Consider the following 16,463-nt stretch of genomic DNA (forward strand, 5'->3'; position numbering starts at 1 on the left):
TACATCGACCCCAGTGCATAACTGGTACTTAATTTATCAACCCCGAAAGGATGAAAGGCAAAGTCGACCTCGGCGGAATTTGAACTCAGAACGTAACGGCTTCGGCCCTTTACGCTCTGAGGTCATTTCTCACCTGAGCCAATTTCGTTTTTCATCCTTCCGGTGATCGATAAAATAAAGTGCATGTGTGTGTGTCTGTATCTGTGTCTGTGTGTGTCTGTATCTGTGTCTGTGTGTACATTAGATTCTCTTAAAAGTTATTAAGTATTTGACTATTTAAATATTGTTTCTTAGTAAACAGTATCCCACGAACCTTTTGAAAATAAGATTTCATATTGTGTGAACTGAGTGTAAGCGCTTTCCTTGTGTTGTCCCATTTTTCAAACAAACCAGTACTGAGCCAATCCGTATAGAGAAAGTTGTTTTTAGTAATGATGCTGACCGTTTCGGATCTTTTCACTTTGACCGGCAGATTTTTTAAATAATTTCTTTGTAACTAAACAGTTTTAAACTTCGTATACTGGTAGTGTGCTACATAAAACATATTTTTCTCTTGACTTTCTCGAGAAAATTCTGTAGTTTGTAAGCTATTTGTTGTTTAATTTCTTGCATTTCGGCAATTTCAACCAATCAATGACGTCTATTGAGGTGAATACAATTTCTGCCGTAATTTGTCAATAACATTTTCTGACGGTGTCAAAGCGAAAAGATCCATAGTTTCTGGTTTACTTTCGGATTTAGAATTCTTAGAATGGTCTTAGAACAACTAAATAACCAACAATTCCACAAAAAGATATAAAGCAATGCAAATAAGCAAACACTGAACAAAGTTGGTGAATTTACAGACAGATTAAAAAATGGCTTAACGAAAAAGACGTTGAATTATCTCACAAATTTGGAGGTGAAAGAAGTAGCTTTTACAAACTACAATGCTAAGAAATTAATAACTGCTTAAAGGATCTCCATATACCATATATGGAAATTCTTTAAGCATCTGATTTAAAAGTACGTCTAATTGTTGCACGCCTAACATCTAGCAGTCAACGATTAAGTAATTTTTCCTGACAGGATTTTGAAACTAATGTGCAAATTGGTCCCGTGTTTCATCAGAGACGGCATGGACTTCTTAAATCATGATCCCGGAAGAGTTGATAAGAGACGATTATGGTTGCTTTCGATCCAACCAGTCTCTACACAAATATCCCTCATGGATTAGGATTAGCAGAGCTGTGGATAGTCAAATACGCACGAAAGTTCAGGAAAATTGCCCTCAAGATTTATACTTGAAATATTACCTGAAGGATTGATACTAGAGAACAACCACTTCTTTGATGCGTAAGATTACATACAAATTCAAAGCACAGCGATGGGAACGGAAGTCGCACCAACATTTGCAATACTAGTAATGGGATTCCTAGAAGAAAAGTGAATACGTTATCTGGAATTACATTTAATCAACATTTCCAATCTTGTTTAACAGGAAATTGGAAATGATTCTTAGATAAAAGATACCTTTATCTTTTACAAGATAATTTAAATTAACAAATAGCCTTCATGAATCGATCCCTTTCACTATGAAAATGAATGAAAAGGATGTTCCATACTGGTCATTCTGATAATTAAAGAAACTGAGGTAGTTATAATCGATCTCTGCTGCAAAGACACAGACACACTCAAATACTTAGATTTTAAATATTGACACTCGTGTCACGCAAAAAGAACACCAAATTAACATGGAAAGACATATATACTCAGTATATATAGACTTAAAAAGAAGAGAGAAAATACTGGTAGAAGCTAATATGTAGAAGCCCAAAATTTAACAAATCATGGCAAATCTTTGACTTACAGGAAAAAATTCACGTTGAGGGTGAAACCAAAAGTAGAAATATAAATACTCCATTGGTAGTCACACATAATCGAAGAAATCACAAAATCTTACATTCAGCCAAAACAAATAATGAGAGTCACAAATTATCGACAGCCGAAGACAACCACCAAATTTCATAAGAATCTTAACAGAAGCGAGATTCATTTCGGAGAAAGAAATAATGCAGGTGACAACACGTGGAACCTTTCTTTGTGGAACGTGTGAAATAACTAATCGTGGAACAACCAAAACATTCGAGAATGAGAAGTAACTGAAGGTGAATGCAAACATCTTTGTGTTCACCTTCAAAACAAGAGAAGACTTATCTACTGCATCACATCCCCACAATGCAAAGAGAATTACATTGGAGGAACAGGATCAAAGCTGACCAGCCGTGTGAGAGTGGACGAACAGAAAATCAATAATTATCTCTTAGAAATGTAGTGAACATCTAAACATTTGTGATAATGGAAAATTCAAAATATTTCCTTTATTTCATAAATAACAAAATGATCGGCTATGCACGGCAAAAGCAGAATGCTTATTAAAATTCTAAACCCCAAATTAAACCGGAAAGTCACCGTCATTACTAAAAACAACGTCTATGTGGATTAGCCCAGAACATATGTGATTGAAAAGATGAACAACGAAAACGCTTACACACAAAATGCGCTCAATACGAAACTTTCTTTCCAAAAGGCTCGTCGCATTTTATTTTTTTAAAAATATTTTTAAAATATTTAATGAATTTTAAGAAAATCTTTCTTTGACTATCATGTCTGTATCGAGTATTTTTGGCTAAAACCTTTTACATATATCACTCACACTCCGTTTTTTAATAAAACTTTTGTTACTTTGCTGGAGCTCATGCTTTTGCATTGAATAATTGCTGATTTCTGTTAGCGAGAAACCTTAGGTTCCAGACATGTATAATACTGGAAAAAAATAACTTTTTACCTACCTTTTCGATGTTTACAGCCCATTCTCCCGGACTTTACAAGCTTGTATATATATATGTGTGTGTCTGTGTGTGTGTATGTGCGCGCGCGTGTCTGTGTGTGTACGTGCGTGTGTGTGTAGTGATAATAACAAGGACTTATTCTTTGTAAGCCTGGCACTAATTCTATCGGTCTCTTTTACCGAACCATAGGTTACGGGGACGTAAACACACCATCATCAGTTGTCAAGCGATGTTGGGGGGACAAACACAAACACATAAACATATACACACACACACTATATATACATATATATACATACATATATACGACGGGCTTCTTTCAGTTTCCGTCTACCAAATCCACTCACAAGGCTTTGGTCGGCCCGAGGGTATAGTAGAAGACACTTGCACAAGGTGCCACGCAGTGGGACTGAACCCGGAACAATGTGGTTGGTAAGCAAGCTACTTACCACACAGCCACACTCTGCGCCTATATGCAAGAAATTTGCATACGTAGTTGCGTAGTAAGAAGTTTGCTTCCCGACAACATGGTTCTTGGTTCAGTCCCACTGCGTGGCACCTTGAGCCAGTGTCTTCTACTATAGTTTCGGGTCGACCAAAGCCTTGTGAGTGGATTTGGTAGACGGAAACAGAAAGAAACCCGTCGTGTATATATGTATGAGTGTGTGCATGTGTGCGTGTGTGCGTATGTGTCTGTGTTAGTCCCGCCACCATCACTTGACAACCGATGTTGGTGTGGTTACGGCCCCGTAACTTGTACAAGGCTTACAAAGAATAAGTCCTGGGGTCGATTCGTTCGACTAAGGGCGGTGCTCCAGTATGGCTGCAGTCGACTGAAACAAGTAAAAGAATAAAAGAATACACACATACACACACGCACACACATATATACATATACACATCTATATATAAGTATATATATGTGTGTGTGTATAGTTACATGCATATACGAAAATATACATATACATATATATATATAATAGGTATACATATATAATATATATATATTATATATATATATGTATGTATGTATGTATATTATATATATATAGATATATTATATATATAATATATTATATATATATATATATATAGTGGATATAAATCAATATATATTAGTGGAGGCGCAATTGCCCAGTGGTTAGGGCGTTGTAAGTGTTTATTGAGCGGAAACATTCAAAACTTCACGACGCTCCGTCAGGGGGTTGGTGGCGATCCCTGCTGTACTCTTTCGCCGCAACTTTCTCTCACTCTTTCTTCTGTTGGCCTGCTCGCTTTGCCGGCGGGGTGGCGTCATTAGAAGGCTAAAACAATGCAAAGCACATTGTGACCAGCGATGTGTAGCAACATCTGATAGCCTGGTCGGTCACGATGATCTCGGTGATATATGTATACATACACACACACACACTTAAATATTTATATGGAAGGCGGCGAGCTGGCAGAAACGTTAGCACGCCGGGCGAAATGCGAGTCCGTATTTCGTCTGCCGTTACGTTCTGGGTTCAAATTCCGCCGAGGTCGACTTTGCCTTTCATCCTTTCGAGGTCGGTAAATTTAGTACCAGCTACGCACAGGGGTCGATGTAATCGACTTAATACCTATGTCTGTCCTTGTTTGTCCCCTCTATGTTCAGCCCATTGTGGGTAGTAAAGAAATCTATTTTTTTCTGTTACTTGTTTCAGTCATTTGACTGCGGCCATGCTGGAGCACCGCCTTTAATCGAGCAACTTGACCCCGGGACTTATTCTTTTGTAAGCCCAGTACTTATTCTATCTGTCTCTTTTGCCGAACCGCTAAGTAACGGGGACATAAGCACACCAGCATCGGTTGTCAAGCAATGCTAGGGGGACAAAACAGGCACACAAACACACACACGCATATATATATTATATATATATATATATAGATATATATATATATATATATATACGACGGGCTTCTTTCAGTTTCCGTCTACGAAATCCACTCACAAAGCATAGTAGGCTATAGTAGAAGACACTTGCCAAGGTGCCACGCAGTGGGACTGAACCCGGAACCATGTGGCTGGTAAACAAGCTACTTACCACACGGCCACTCCTGCGCCTATATATAATATAAATATATATATAATTATACATAGTTATATATATATGTGTGTGTATATGTGTATATATACATGCATACATACATACGAACGTACATACGTACTGATTTTACGATCGTCTGACGTTATCTGCGTCATCGACGTCTAAATCAATGGTTTTCTTATTCCCTCTCCGTCCCTCCCTCTCTTTCTCTCTTTCTAGCACACGCATACGTTCACACACCACACACACACACATAATTCTCAATATAACATTCATAAACACGTTTGTGTTGAAGCTAAACGCTCTCCTTTCTCCTTACTGTTTGTTTATTTCAGTCTTGCTCACTCTGTTGCTCTCCTTTTATACATTCACACACACACACATACGCGCGCACACACATAATCATGCACACACACGCATAATCATACACACATATAATCATACACACACACATAACCATGCACACACACGCATAATCATACACACATATAATCATACACACACATAATCATACGCACACACATAATCATACGCACACACATAATCATACGCACACACATAATCAAACACACACACATAATCAAACACAATCATACACACACATAATGACGGACAAGCGCACACACATAATCATACACATACACACACATAATCATACACACACACATAATCATATATACATACATAATCACGCACCCGTACACACACATAATCATATACACACAGATATTCATACACACACACATAATCATACACACACACAAACACACACACACACATAGAAAGTGAAAGAGTGAGAGACGGGGGGGGGGGTGATAGTATAAAAGAAAGAAGAGGAATTGGAAGATGAATGAAATATTGGTAAAATAATTTCCTGGCAGATGAATGAAAGTAAAGAATGAAAGAGGAAGGAAAGAGAGGAAGAGAAATGGAAGAGAGAAGGAGAGAAGGGAAAGACAGAGGGGAGTGAGGGGGAAAGAGGAGAGAGAGGAGAGATGGAGAGATGGAGAGATGGAGATGGAGAATGGGGGAAGCAGAGAGATGGAAAGAGAGAGAAGGAAAAAGAGAGAAGGAAAGAGGAGAGAGACGGAGAGAAACTGGGAGAGGGACAGAGGGAGAAGTAAAAGGGAAAGAGAGGTAGAAAAGAGAGTGGAGAGACTGAGAGGAGTTATAGGGTAGAGACATATGGTAGAGAAGGGAGAGATAGGAGTTATGGATAGAGGTTATATGTCGAGAGAGGAGATAGGAAAGAGATGTAAGAACGGATATGATAAACAGAGATAGAAGCAAGGGGAAGAGAACGCAATATTAGATAGATAGTGTGAAAAAAGAAGTGAAAAGTATAAAAAATTTGAGATAGATAGGAAAATGATTGGCGGTAAAGAAAGAGGAAGAAGATTTGGAGAGAGAAGGAGAAGAGAGAAAGAATAATAGCAGTGAGAAAATAATTATATACGGGGTTAATGTGTGGGGAGAAATGATACTTTTTGAAAAAGAGAGAAAGAGAGAAAGAGAAAGAGACAGACAGACAGACAGATAGACGTTCAGTCAAACAGACAAACAGACAGACAAACGGACAGACGGACAGGGTTGAGGAAGTAATACCAAAGGGATGTATAGACATATCAATATGGATGACAAGTGGGAAAGAGAAAGATACTATAATAGAGAGAGAAGGAAAGAGAGGAGAGAGAGAAGGAGAGAGAAAGAAATATGAAGGCAAGTTTTGATTATTGATAAAATATTTGGTTTTGGTGGTGGGGGATGGTGGGGAATGGTGGTAAAATGATGTTCCTATTGAAATATCAACAACAAAAGAATGTAATACGGAGGCGACGTGAAAATGTGCATGTTGTTTATAATAAAAATAATAATAATAATAATGATAATAATAATAATAATAATAATATATAGAAATAAAATAATAATAATAATAATAAAATAATAATTTTTAAAAAAAAAATTAAACTAATATACTAATGATAATACGATCATAATAGAAATCAAATATAATAATGATATATAATAATAATAATAAATAATAATAATAATAAAATAAAAAAATAAATAAAATAATAATAATAATAATCATGATAATAATGATAAAACGTAATAATAGAAATAAAAATATAATAATAATAAAATAATAATAATGATAATAGATAATAATAATAATAATAGTAATATATAATAATAAGATAATAATAACATTAATAACAACAACTATAATAATAATGAAAATGATATTTCTTAAAAAAATAGAGAAAATTTCAATATACAAAGATCTGGAAATAGAGGCAACTCGAATGTGGAATTTAAAAACAGAAACAATTTGTGTCATAGTAGGCGGATTAGGTACGATAAAAAATATTCAGACAAATACATAACAAAAACACCAGGACTTACAAATATATATAACATACAGAAAATAGCACTGCTAGGTACTGCACACATCCTACGTGAAACACTTTCAATACAGTAAAAATAAGAGCACCCACAACAACCAAACAAAGCACATACTTAAGGCACACAGAGCTGCGCTCGGTAGTGCAGTTGAGCATGTGATGATGATGATGTATAATGATGAATGATGATGATGATGATGTGAATGAGATAATAATATAATATAATAATAATAATAATGATAATAGATAATATAATAATATCATAATAATAATAATAATAATAATAATAATAATAAAAATAATAATAATATAATAGTAATAATAATATTAATGAAAATAATAATAATAATAATATATAATAATAATAATGATATAATAATAATAGTAATAATAATATAATGAAAATAATAATAATAATAATAATAATATAATGAATGATGGATGATAATATAATATAATAATAATAATAATAATAGTATATAAAATAATAATCATAATAATAATATAATAATAATGATGATGATGATAATAATAATAATAATAGTAATAATAATAATAATGAAAATAATAATAATAATAATAATAATAATGATGATGTGATAATAATATAATAATATAATAGTAAATTAATAATAATAATAATAATAATAATAATAATAATAATAATAATAATATAAAATGATGATGATGATAATAATAATAATAATAGTAATAATAATAATAATAATAGTAATAATTGTAGCAGCCCAAGATCAAGCGACAAAAACAAACAACTTTAGAAAAAATATATGTGGAGAGAATATGCAAGAAAAATGTAGAGCCTTCGAGGCACACGTCTGGGCAAGGTTGTTTATGGAAGACAAGCAGTCGCCTATGTCTCCACGCCACCGATGTTATCCAAGGGAAAGACAAAGGGGCCGATACAGCTTGGCACCAGTGACGTCGCAGCTCATTTCTACAGCTGCGTCAACTGGAGCAACGTGAAATAAAGTGTCTTGCTCAAGAACACAACACGCAGCTCGGTCTGAATCGAACTCACAAACTCACGATCGTAAGCTCGACGCTCTAACCACTGAGCCATGCGCCTCCACCTAAAAACCGACCAGACGTTAACAAAATGGTTTAAACCACTGAAAACATTTCGACAGAGTCTATCACACCCGAAATATATATGAGCCCATAAAAAGAGAAAGTAGCACAAGAAAAGGGGCAATAAAGGATCTCTAAAACATAATAACGAAAATATACAATACAAATCAGAAGAAATAAATAAGCAACGTCGTCTTAAATCAAAGCTGACGGGAAAGAAAATAAGAAATATAAACTGAAATCTAAAATGGAGGCGAACAGAAGTCGCCATTAAAATGTCGAAGCAAATGCGTAGTCACAAGCCATGTTTATTCGCAGAACATTATTCAGAAGCAAACAGAATAGATTAATCAAAGTTTTACATTACAATAGGCGCCGGAGTGGCTGTGTAGTCAAAATTCCCTATTGGAGTCCCCAGATTTCGGTTGCAACAATGCCTGCAAGTTGCACGAGATTTACTGGGGGAAGAATTGTAAAGGTTTATTGCTTCTAATTTGATTTTTTAAAAAATGTAATTTGTGGTTGTATGGACTTTTTGGTCCAAAGAAATTGTATCTTAAATTGTAAGAGGGTCATTACCTCGGTACATATATTAAAAAAAAACAACAATGTTTTAGAGAAGCAGAGGGTCGGCGGGCACCTTCTGCCTTCTCCCATCTTTATCATTTTTGATCATAATCATCCACCTCATTAATGTCTATGTCTAGCACTCAAGCTACTCTTAGTAGTGCCTTTATGGCAAATATTTATGAAATAAAGTAGCTTGCTTGCCAACCACATAGTTCCGGGTGGAGTCCCACTAGGTGGCACCTTGGGCAAGTGTCTTCTACTATAGCCTCGGGCCGACCAAAGCCTTGTGAGTGGATTTGATAGGCGGAACTGAAAAAGAAGCCCGTAGTATATATATATATATATATATATATATTATATTATATATATATATATATATAGGCGTAGGAGGGGCTGTGTGGTAAGTAGCTTGCTTACCAACCACATGGTTCCGGGTGCAGTCCCAACTGCATGACACCTTGGGCAAGTGTCTTCTACTATAGCCTCGGGCTGACCAAAGCCTTGTGAGTGGATTTGGTAGACGGAAACTGAAAGAAGCCCGTCGTATATATGTGTATACATATATATGTATGTATGTATATATGTGTGTCTGTGTTTGTCCCCCCAACATCACTTGACAACCGATGCTGGTGTTTTTACGTCCCTGTAACTTAGCAGTTCGTCAAAATAAACCGATAGAATAAGTAGTAGGCTTACAAAGAATAAGTCTCAGGGTCGATTTGCTCGACTAAAGGCGGTGCTCCAGCATGGACACAGTCAAATGACCGAAACAAGTAAAAGAGTAAAAGATTATGATTATTACATACGGAAAGGCGGTGACCTGGCAGAATCGTTACCGACGTGGGCAAAGTGCTTAGCGAACTTTCGTCCGTCTTCACAGTCTCAGTTCGAATTCTACCAAGGTTGACTTTGCCTTTCATCCTTCCGGGGATCGATGAAATAAGTACCAGTTTCGTACTGGGGGTCGATGTAATCAACTACCCCCACCTCCCTCTAACTTACTGGCTTTGTGTCAAAATTGTAAATCATTATTACACAGGAAGTATATCGACTGTGGCATGGCTGTGTGGTAAGAAGCTTGCTTCCCAACCACATTGTTCCAGGTTCAGTTTCGCTACGCGAAACCTTGGGCAAGTGTCATCTGCTATTGCCCTGGGCCGACCAAAGCCCTGTGCGTAGATTTGGTGAACACACACCACACAACACCACACACACACACAACAACACATATAATATATATTATATATATATATATTATATATATATATTATATGATATATATATATATATATATATATGCATGCAAAGGCGGCAAGCTTGCAGAAACGTTAGCACGCCCGGCGAAATGCGTAGCCGTATTTTGTCTGCTGTTACGTTCTGGGTTCAAATTCCGCCGAGATCGACTTTGCTTTTCATCCTTTCGGGGTCGATAAATTAAGTACCAGTTACGCACTGGGGTCGGTGTAATCGACTTAATCCGTTTGTCTGACCTTGTTTGTCCCCTCTGTGTTTATCCCCTTGTGGATAGTAAAGAAATATATATATATATATGCAAGTAAGTAAGTAAGTAAGTAAGTAAGTAAGTAAGTAAGTAAATATGTATGTATGTATGTATGTATTATGTATGTATGTATGTATGTATGTATGTATGCATGTATGTATGCATATATATGTGCGTATGTATGTATATATATATATATATATATATATATTAATTGTTATCGCCATATTAATATGGCAATCTTATAGATATAAGACTAAAAGCTTAAAAGACGAAACGCGTCTGTAGCTGTCTGACTAGCAGTGTGAAGCAGCTGACCTCCCTTGTTCGAAGGTTCTAATAGACACAGTTTGTGTGTCATATAGCTATCTTAAGGCGATAGCCTCATGGAGCTAATCAGCAACAGCTTTTAGTCTTATATCTATAAGATTGCCATATTAATATGGCGATAACAATTAATTTCCAGTAACGCTGTCGTAATCTCTTTTAGAGAGACTTAGTAATTTTAATATTTCTATTATTGAAAACAAGTGGATGTATTCCACCGATAATAGGTAAATAGAACCTTCGAACAGAGACGATCAGTGACGACACCTGCTGAGTCGACTACGCTACATTGACAAGGGGCAAATACCCTGAAACGCGTCTGTAGCTGTCTGACTAGCAGTGTGAAGCGGCTGACCTCCCTTGTTCGAAGGTTCTAATGGACACAGTTTGTGTGTCATATAGCTATCTTAAGGCGATGGCCTCATGGAGCTAATCAGCGACAGGATTTAGTCTTATATCTATAAGATTGCCATATTAATATGGCGATAACAATTAATTTCCAGTAACGCTGTCGTAATCTCTTTTAGAGAGACTTAGTAATTTTAATATTTCTATTATATATATATATTAATATATATATATATATATACTATATATATAAGTATACGACAGAAGCCTGTCGTATACTTATATACATATATGTAAGTGTCTTTCTGCCTGTGTCTGTCTCCCACTGTCGCTTGAATACGGTGTTGGTGTTTTTACGTCCCTGTAACTTGGTGATTTGACGCTAGAGACCGATAGAAGAAGTACCGGGCTTAAAAAGAATAATTACTGGTGTCTACTAAAATTCTTCAAGGATGTGCTCAAGCATGGCCGCAGTCTAATGACTGAAACAAGTAAAAGAGATCAAATAAGAGATAATTAATGAATTTTGCTGCATCTTTAGAGAATCATTATGGCTATAATAAATGCATGCACTGGTTCTATTTCCCTTCATTTATTGTTAAGACCTCAATTAGTTAACATTTAGCCAATTAGCTAATCGATTACTTGATTAATCGTTCGGTCAACCAATGAACCAGCTTGGTTTGTCAAAGTGCTTTGGTCGCCATTTGCGATTACATCAATGATACGACTCCTTCAGATCTGATTCAGTTCTGTCTGTCTGTCTGTCAAACTCTGTTTCAACGCAGGAGTTTACGTTGTGAATCTCACAGACCAAAAACAAAAGAGAAAATATTTACTAAATCGATTCTTTTGGATCAACGGAAACCTCTGTCTAAGCTACAAAGGAACAAGAAGAACTCCGAAAGAAGAAATAACGTGTAGCAGCGCCCTGTAAGAAATTCTGTTCACAGGAACAAACAATTTATACTCTAAAGAGAAAAGGAGTGATTCAACATGGAGAATGCAAAAAATAAATGAAGTCGTATAAACCGTTTTATGTAAATACAAAAAAAATGTCATTCTAGAAACAAAAGAAAAGCTAAGACAAATTATATCAACCAAAGTATTAAAGGGAAAATACTGCCAAAAATGTCAGTGTTTCCCCCAGGAGAACAAGGTATATGAATTAAATACCAAAATGTTATACACAGAGTTTTAACAAAAGATATGCAATGATGGAGGATAGAGCAACAGCAACTAAGGCCAAATATACTAGGAGTGGGGGAATATGGGGGAAAACACATTCAACATAATAAAAATAGTTCAACTGACCAAAAGGGAAAAGGATATACGTATACATGCACACACACACACACATATATATATATACGTCACACACCATTTATATATACATACTCGAATATATATATATATATATATATATATATATATATATATATATATATATATATTATATATATATATATATATATATATATATGGGATGGTATTATTAAAATCCATCACAAGTAGTAAGCGAATTATCAGCCATACAGGCAAATTAATAAAATATATACATACAATATTAGATATGTACATATATACACAAGGGTAGTACATGAGTACCTATATCACTAATGATAGAAGTAAAAAGTACTTCTGTACCACCGAAAAGTCACAAATCTATTACACACAAGATAGGAAAAAATATCAGTGAATAATAACAATGTCTTACCTCAAATGGGTCAGAACAAGTAAATGCTGGTCAACCTGGTACTGGTTTCGAAATTTAGCGCCAAATAGGCACGTGATTTCTCATAAGCCAAAGTCTGCCAGCTATATATATATATTTTATATAATATATATGTTATATATATATATGTGTGTGTGTGTGTGTGTGTGTGTGTGTGTGTGTGTGTGGTGTGTGTGTGTATACATGTATGCAAATTAGGGGCTCCTTCGTAGAGTAACTGCTGCATTTGTTGAGTATATAAACAATTTGGCTGCTTGTTTCTCTGGAGTCTGTCGGAATGATGTGGAAGCCTCTGATGAGAACCCAATAAGGTTCGGAAATTGATTAAGGCTGTTCATTTGTTTTTCAGTCTGCGGAGAAATGACTAAAACTTTTCCATGTTTATAATTATGCAATATATTACACACACACAGGCGCGCGCGCACAACACACACACACACATACATACATATATAATATATGTATAGATATATATATATATATATATATATATATGTATATGTATATGTATATGTATGTATATATATGCAATATATAAGAGGAATAACCACCAAGGTGGATTCCTAATATGTTAGAAGAAGACGCTAAATCGTCTTACCACTATATATATATATAATATATATATATATATATATTATATATATATATATATATATATATATATATGTATGTATGTATGTATGTATGTATACTCTTACATGCATACATACATAAAATATGTGTATAAAATATGTGTACAATCATGTAACACGTTTGTGTATCCGCGGACGTGAGAAGAAGTCACGGGAGAAAATAATCTCACATGTGTTTCTAGGTCATTGTGAGTCGTCATCTTTGAATACCGAATTCGTTTCCACATCCCCGTAAGGAAAATAGATTCTATATCTAAGTGCAGGAGATAGTACGTTTACTGGCGGGCGTAAAGTTTGAAGAAGCTGGAATCAAATAACTTCAGAGCTACATGAAGCAGCGTGAAATAAAATATGACATTGGATAAAATATATCGTTGACCTATGTGTTTGTCTATGAAGAGAATTGTCCCCCTGCACTGTTTCTGCAGCGAAAGGTTACGATACATAAATAACAAAGATAGTATTCATTTCTTCCGAGGAAACTCTCGGTTATGAACCCAGCATGCTTCAACTGTTTCACTCTGCGCAATGAGTGATTAAGGAAATATATAATGAATTATTTTTTATATGGTCTGTTCTGGTCTACATTACTTCAATTATCCATTACTACATTACCCATTAGACGTTATTTCTTTCTTTATTATTTATTTATTTCTATGCATTGAACTGCTTCAAATATACGAAATCTAATAACGACACAATACATATTGCAACGCTACGATGTTAATTCACTTATTGAAAGGCGACACTTTACTCTACCGATACTCTGAGAAAAACATTTGACAAACCGCATGCGTAGATCTATGCAATCCAATTTTTTTTTTGTGTGAGTCTCGCTTCATGTAGTATTTTCGGATCAGCCAAAAGCAGATCAATTCTATAAATGTTTCCCCATAAAAACTATTATACAAGATTAATTAATAGCTTATATATATATATTACAAGCGAAGAAAGGCGGTGAGCTGGCAGAAACGTTAGCACGCCGGGCGAAATGTTTAGCAGTATTTCGCCCGTCGCTACGTTCTGAGTTCAAATTCCGCCGAGGTCGACGTTGCCTTTCATCCTTTCGGGGTCGATTAAATAAGTACCAGTTACGCACTGGGGTCGATATAAGTGACTTAATCCGTTTGTCTGTCCTTGTTTGTCCCATCTGTGTTTAGCTCCTTGTGGGTAATAAAGAAATCGGTATTTCGTCTGCCGTTACGTTTTGAGTTCAAATTCCGCCGAGGTCGACTTTGCCTTTCATCCTTTCGGGGTCGATAAATTAAGTACCAGTTACGCACTGGGATCGATATAATCGACTTAATCCGCGTGTCTGTCCTTGTTTGTCCCATCTGTGTTTAGCCCCTTGTGGGTAATAAAGAAATCGGTATTTCGTCTGCCGTTACGTTCTGAGTTCAAATTCCGCCGAGGTTGACTTTGCCTTTCATCCTTTCGGCGTCGATATATAAAGTACCAATTTCCCACTGGGGTCGATATAATCGACTTAATCCGTGTGTCTGTCCTTGTTTGCCCCCCCACCTCTGTGTTTAGCCCCTTGTGGGCAATAAAGAAATATATATTACAAGCGAAGTTGAAACGGTGACGGAAAGGGTTGTATAACTATAAAGAACAGCGACTGGTGAATCGGACGATTACAGAAGATACGAGAAGCAGGAAACCAGATGCTGTAGCATGACCTGGATTGATAGACTCCATAAAATAGTGCTGTCCCAATAGTAATAGCAATCCCAATATTAACAACAGCACTAATACTGATAGCTGCCCTAGTACTAACACCAGTTCTAATTCTAACAACAGCCCTAATATTAACACCAGCCACGTTTTTATCGAAGTACGGTAATCAAATTATGCTAAAATGGCAAACAACGTTGCTAAAAGGCAAAGAGGAGATAATTAAACTAATTTTCTGTCTAACCTCGACTCCAGCAATTCATCAGCAATCTTCTCTATTCTTTTACTTGTTATAGTAATTTGAACTGCGGTCATGCTGGAGCACGGCCTTGAAAAAATAGGGAACGCTTCACGAATTTGGGTGTCATCCTGCGCAGGGGCCATACTAATTTTCTCTGTGTCATTCCAAATTTAGAGTAGAAGCACGTGGCTTAATGGTTAGGGTGTTCAAAGTAAATGTCACAGATTTTGTGTGTTCTTAAAATCAGAACGAGATGAATGAAGGTGGCGATCTGAACAATGGCGATTTGGTGCTGCTGACTGGAGAAACGGAACCAATTATCTCATGGAAAAGCAGGAGAATATTAGACGTTAGAATATGGAAAAGTTTTAGCCATTTCTCCGCAGACTGAAAAAATTATGAATAACCTTAATCAATTTTCGAACCTTATTTGGTTCTCATCAGAGGCGTCTACATCATTCTGACAATCTCCGGAGAAACAATCAGCCAAACTGCTTATATACTCAACAAATGCCGCAGTTACTCTACGAAGGAGTCCCTAATTTGCATACATGTATACACACACACACACCACACACACACACACACGTATATAACATATATATTATATAGAATATATATATATTTATTCGTGTATGTATATATAAATGGTGTGTGTACGTATATATATATGTGCGTATGTGTATGTGTGTATACCTATATCCTTTCCCTTTTGGTCAGTTGAACTATTATGATTTTGTTTTGGCTACAGTATTTTTCGTTACCGGAAACAAGCAGAAACATGTACGCGAGTACACAGAAATATACTTATACAAAAAGTGAGAAAGAGAGAGAGATAGCTTCAGGAAAGAGAGAGAGAGAGCGAGAGAGAGAGAGAGAGAGAGAGAGAGAGAGAGAGAGATATTACAATTTATTTATTGAAGGGGGTTGATATAAACACTGTTCTCTCTCCACATAGACATCAAAAAAAATATATGCTCACACACATAAACAGAGTAAGAGAGAAAGGAAGAAAGAGAAGGAGAGGGGGGGAAGAGAACG

The 16,463-nt window shown here is 35.8% G+C and overlaps 1 pseudogene; it reads right to left on the reverse strand.

The window, feature by feature from the left end:
* Positions 1-15,514: 15,514 nt before the first annotated feature.
* On the reverse strand, positions 15,515-15,614 carry LOC115231459 (annotated as a pseudogene).
* Positions 15,615-16,463: the final 849 nt, after the last annotated feature.

This window comes from Octopus sinensis, unplaced genomic scaffold (genome assembly GCF_006345805.1).
Source record: "Octopus sinensis unplaced genomic scaffold, ASM634580v1 Contig18550, whole genome shotgun sequence".
NCBI lineage: Eukaryota > Metazoa > Mollusca > Cephalopoda > Octopoda > Octopodidae > Octopus > Octopus sinensis.